The sequence below is a fragment of the Galleria mellonella genome, unplaced genomic scaffold (assembly GCF_026898425.1).
Source record: "Galleria mellonella isolate WM207_F2 unplaced genomic scaffold, CSIRO_AGI_GalMel_v1 utg64, whole genome shotgun sequence".
In the NCBI taxonomy this organism is placed as follows: domain Eukaryota; kingdom Metazoa; phylum Arthropoda; class Insecta; order Lepidoptera; family Pyralidae; genus Galleria; species Galleria mellonella.
The window spans coordinates 3,660,119-3,666,562 of record NW_026442133.1 but is presented as its reverse complement, the minus strand read 5'-3'; positions in this window follow the sequence as shown (position 1 = coordinate 3,666,562).

The window sequence follows — 6,444 nt, the reverse complement described above, 5'->3', positions numbered from 1 at the left end:
AGTTGGAACTGCTGAACGTCATTTTTACTTAAGATATAACAGTAAATACATTTGTATTTAAATCGAGTTATATCCATTCTTATAAATTTTCATCTGAAGGTAACAAAATCTATAATATTTAATGTATGGAACTCTCGGTCTGTACGTTTACCTCAGATACGATCAGGTTTTATTATACATGTATTTTATTTTTCCATATAAATATTTCTATGTCACGAATTTAATACGTGACATGTTACTAATAAAATGTAATGATTATAAATTTTACAAACAATAAAACGTGTCTGACATAAAAAATATATATTTAATTATTATTATTTTATGGCATATTTTATGTAATAAATTGAGTACCTAGTCTTTTTATGAGTTTTTGTCGTTGCTATGCCTTTTTGTTATCTATAAATAAATAAAAAAAACTAAATAAGAACAAGGTAAAAAGCAATTTCAATGACGAATATTTACTGATTGACTTCCAGATATTTCGTTACATCTAAAAAAGAATTTCATTGAAAATATTAGACTGCAGTTCCAAACTATAACAAATGTTAAGTTTACCTTCATGCAATTTTTGAAACTTTGTCTAGTTTCTGATATAATCAATTTATCACGACACACCTGTTTTCATCCCCACTGGTCGTCTCACTGATATCAATGTAAACCAATACCGCAATGAAGCCATTTTTAATCCATACAAAAATTTAACATTTTAATTTTGCATCAACGGCAAGTTAGTATATAGTACTTTCTTCGACAGGGAGTTCACCCTCGTACCCTACAGCCTAGATGGTCGCATACAACGCGGTTTAACACTCAGGTTATGGAATGAGTTACCTGCTGAGGTTTTTTCAAGAGACTATAGTATGAGGTACTTCAAAAAGGGGGTAAAGAGGTTTCTTCAGGGTCTGCAACGCGCGCGTAATACCCCTGACATTGCAGGCGTTCATAGGCTACGGTAACCGCTTACCACCAGGTGGGCCGTATGTTTGTTTGCCACCTCAGTGGTATAAAAAAAAGAAACTTTAAGATTTTCTGAATTTTGTTTCTCTTAAATCAGCTGTGTTTTATAACGAACAAATTGAAAAAAAAATCAATGTGGTTATGCCGTTTTTTAGTTTCTGCGTGAATAATTAACAGTGATTGATTATTGTGTATAAAATAATATAGATAAATTAGAGAACATATGTACAAAAGGGCATTGTTTATGACCAATTTTTCTCGCCTATAGGCAATACAGAATGACATACTATATCAAAGGATTCCAATTCGCACAATATTCAGTACGATGTTCGCCTATATGGCAATAACGGCGTAGACATCTTGATTTTATGTCTTCTAATATCATTGTTTCTAATATAGTCCTTTTAATATTGCATAATATTGCTACTGGTATATTCTGGTGATGGTATGTAATGATTGATGACAAGTCAGAATGAAGTCAGGTTTTTTTTAATGGATTATAATGGAATGGTAACCCCCTCCACGCTAAAGGTATACGCTGCCGGGGCACCAGTGAGGGATGATAGGTGACGATGAAAGCAGGTCAGTTAGCCCATCGTGATAAATTGCACTAGAATTAACCACGATGCTTTCCAGGGGGAACCACGTGGAGGTCAACCTGATAGGGTATATTGCTAGCAATGGAGCAGTTAGACCCCGTTACTAACAATCCCTTTCTCCCCGAAGTTAGGTTGATAGGCCTTGTGACCAATTCTTTGGGAATTAATGATAGATTAAGATAAAAAAGAAAGAATTAATGATAGTTTTCCGGTACGACTTAACAGGGTATCATCGTTATCATCGTCATATCTATCCACTGCTGTACATAAGCCTCCCTTTAGGGGAGTTTTGCCAGTAGTTGTTACGCTTGGCAGATGGATTGGTAACCGCAGTTAGGTTTTGGAGATGTTTTAAGAGGGACGCTGCTGGCCATCCCTCGTTCTCCCTTAGTCGTCTCTTACGATACTCACTGGTAAGGAAGGGATGGCCTATTCTATGCTGGGACCACACGGAAAAAAGGTGTAGTAGGGTATAAAGTTATAATAACAATTTTATCAAAACTTCAGTACCTACATTGTATTTTCAATCGACTTTAGAAAGAAGGAGGTTCTCAAGTCAGTTGTATTTTTTTTACGTTCGTTACCTTAAAACATCATCAATTCTAAACCGATTTGGAAAATTATTTTTTATTTGCAGGATATACTACACATTAGCTTCACAGAAGTTTTATCAAAAATCTAAATTTAATTTTTGACCAAAATGTTGGTTTTGTCAAAATTGAAGACGGTTTTTTTTGTGAGACATAATCTTTAATTATTTATTTAAAAAAAAAAAAAACTACCTCATTCATAGAAGAATGCAAAATAGTGTATCAGTATAGGTATAAGATTTTGTAGACAAAAGTAGGTCAAGATGTGCTCAAAGGTAGCGATAGCTTATGATTTCCCCGGTATTGTATTCAGGTTTAAATCACAGAAGGGCACTCAATGATGCTTTTGGAGTCCTTTGATGCATAGCTAATATGGGAATTAATTCTATGGGTAAACGTCATCCACTTCACTCTACCGAGCATGGCTTTCTACGGCTTTATTCCCTTTGCTCATATTATATGGGTATAAATATTAATATAATTGTACTGAAGATTGTTCGTATGAGATTGTAAAGGGGTTTTCAAGTATGTTAGGAATTAGTAAATAAATTCGGTTTTAAGAGAAATTACATTTGAATATAATATTAGTAAGTAGAAAATGATAGTGATGCAAACGTGGAGTGATGAAGGTGTCGGAGGAGGTCTAGAGTATGCTATTACGATCAAATATTCCATGTGCTATCAATAGCATCGGCAACCGGTATATTTTTAGGAGATATTTGTTAAAAGTGAATAAAGCAAGAGACTTTAGTATATAGATATTTGGTTATTGTTTTTTTTTGCCCCATCAACAGGAATCTGTAGTGAAAATAGATAGAAATAGTCGGGATTAAATTCTTATTAAACAAGCTTATGGCTTACCTAAATTAAAGTGGTAGAGGGAGAAGGGATTGTTAGTAACGAAGACTAGCAACCCCATTTCTACAATATACTCTGACAGGTCGATATCTACGGTTCTTTTTAGAAACAATTGTGATTAATTTTGATGAAATTATCATAATAGGCTAACTGATCTGTTTTTATTCTTACCTATTCATCAATGGTGCCTCGCCAGCGTATACTGAGAGCGTAGGCAGGGTTACCATTCCATAATTATCTATTATATATATACTACACAAAAAAATCAAAGTGGTAAGAGAAAAGAGGTAAGTTTTTGTATATATATATATATATATATATATATATATATATATATATATATATATATATATATATATATATATATATATATTGTATATATGTATACAGTATACAGTATGCAGTTAATATATATTATTATTGTATACAGTTGTATATATGTATACAGTATACAGTATGCAGTTATCTAGGCTTTCAAGCTGCAACAAAATTTACAGACATTATTATTGCAAAAGACCTAATAAAACTAGGCGAATGGGATTGCTAGTAATTGGGATGCTACTTTTCATGAAATGTTAACAATAGTGACACGTTGATGCCCCGCAACAATGATCAAACTTAAAACTGTGGTCAGTGCTGTCATACAGTGAGTTACAGTGAGATACGCATGACCGGTATATAATGTATCTCCTGTACTGTCGTCTGCAAAACCATCATTGATATGCAGAAGAAACAGAGTTGGGGTTCAAAGGTTTTAAATCAGAGCATGCTCCGTCGACTACGACTTTAATGCTACGTTCCTTGAGAAAACTGGCGCCCAAATGCACAGTCTCGCAGGCAACCCAAATGAAGGTAGAAAGCAGCGCTCTATGCCACACCCGATCAAAGGCCTTCGCGATATCCAGACTAACTGCTAAGGCCTTGACTTGACTTCATCTTTAACTGTCGATCCTCACTAGTATTTTGAATCAGTATTATTATTTAGTAGTATTATTATCAGTATATATCAAAAGCGCAGGCGAGGTAATTATTCTATAAAAATGCTTAATTTTCTATTAAAAACCTAATGATTTACACACTCAAGAATCAACACCCTGTAAGTTCGTTATTGTAAAAACGTTTGCATCACTGTAATGCTCATAGCGAGACAAAGCTATCGAAATATCTGTCACCTAATGGCCACTATCGAGTTAGATATACCTAATTCACAAATTTTCTCTGATATGTCAGATATGCTGCTTTTTATGTGCTTCTTGACGTCCTTAAAGTTGTCGTTTGGAGAAAATATACAGAAAGGGAGGTCATTCTATATTTTGATAATAATGACATAAGTAAAAGTTAATTTTTTTCCAAGAGACACCTAAAATGCAGCTAGTTAATAAACCGATATAGAAGAGAAAATTGATGAATTACGTTTAGATAGCATACTAATGCTATATTCTTGCCGCATCTCCAATTTACCATGAGATATAGCCTCTTTACGACTGAAACGTATGCACAGTATGTTTATTTAAATTGTAAATAGAGAAACGCATCTATCTTTAAATTGTGTTCATTTGCAGAATACGTTTTGAATCTATATAAATGTCGAGTCGATTGTCCTTTACACGAACCAAATTTAAAAATCCCTTAGATGTCTTATTCCAATACTATTTCTGATGAAGACAAAGGCCGTTTTTGCGTCTCAGAGAGTTCCAAATAATTTGGATGTATTGCACACGTGGGTCACATGGAGCCCTTTATGTGTATACTTATTCAAGAGCAATGGGGTATAATATGTTATTTTTATCTCTAAAGAGTGGATAATACGTTAGTTATTTGTGTTAAGAAAAACCGTGGTCTACTTTTATGTTGTTAGATTACTCTTGAAGATAGGAGAATCATTATTTTCGAATTATTCATTCGGAAATTATTATTCTTATATTTTTCTTTTTCCTTTTTATGTATATATGTGTGTAAGCTATCTGTGTATATATGCGCTGATCTGTAGCTAAAATCACGTGTAGAGATTCATATTAACTATAGGAATTATGATATTGTCATGTATATAAAATTAATTTTACAATTTGATAAATCTTTACTATCACTGTTCATCCGCCTTTAGTACCTTATTTTATTTTGATCAATAAAGTTAATTAAATAAAAAAATTCTTGAAATTTTAATTCATGTTGAATATTACAAATTCAGTTCATTTTAATGTAACTGATTACAATATACAAAACTAAGCAAATTAATAGTATTGAAAATTCAAATAATTTTGGCATAAATGACATTGTTTCTAAAAGAAAATTTCGTTCTTTTATTTTATCAAAATTATGTAAAGTATTATACATTTTAGTCCTATTAATAGTGTATACTCAAATAAGTTTCAATATTATAATTTTTTTTTTATACAACTTAGAATGGCAAACAAGCTGACGGTCCACCTGATGGAAAGTAATAACCGTCGCCTATAGACATGAGCAGTACCAAGGACATAACAGAGTATAGTGTTTCGCCCATGATACCCCCCATGCGTTGCCATTCCTGAGGACTTAGGTGTTATTCCTCTGTACCCAGTAAATTCACGCCATATCCCACCCTTCAAACCGAAACACAGCCATGCAAACACAACTGCTTCACGGTTGAAACACGAATGGGACAGAGGTACCCAAGCAATCGACTTTTGTACAAAGTCTCGCTCTGGAAATAAATACACTGTTAAATACTTACACTGAATGGCATGTATTAGGTTATTATAAGATAATTATGTTCATAATACTGTAAATGTCATATACAGTAGTATATGACATTCACAGGTACATGGGTTGAGCAATTGAGAGTTAAGCAATCCTTTCATAATTGATACATACGAGTAAGTATACAATTCTTTTAATTTCGTTACGGTACATAAAAGTTGATTTTAAGTTATCAATGGTCATGCACAAATTGGTGTCAATTACTAAATCACGTTTCTTTTTTATAAAATTAAATAAACAAAATGAGAACGGAAAAAAGCAATTCGTATTTTTTATAAAATCTTGAGTTTAAATAATAAAATTTATTCGTACTAATAAATAGATACTTAGCTTAAACATCTATGTGGTATTTATACTTCATTTTACGGTTTATTATTATTACTGCATACTAAATAATTACCGCGACTTTGTTCGTGTGGGATCATTAATCCTGTTTAGTACGTATCGATGTATGTACCTACCTATTTATTATGTCAGAGAATACTAGATACAAATAACGTATCATTCTTACTCTTTGCCTTAGGTCAAAATTATTTAAGTAGATTTTTCGTGATTAAAAGTATCTAGAATATTGACCGGGGATGTAAGGTACCACGATGCAAAATTTCATTTAAATCGGCCCAACAGTTTCGGAGATTAGCCCGTACAAACAAACAAACAGACAGAGAAACAAAAAAATTGAAAAAATATGGATGTGTTCT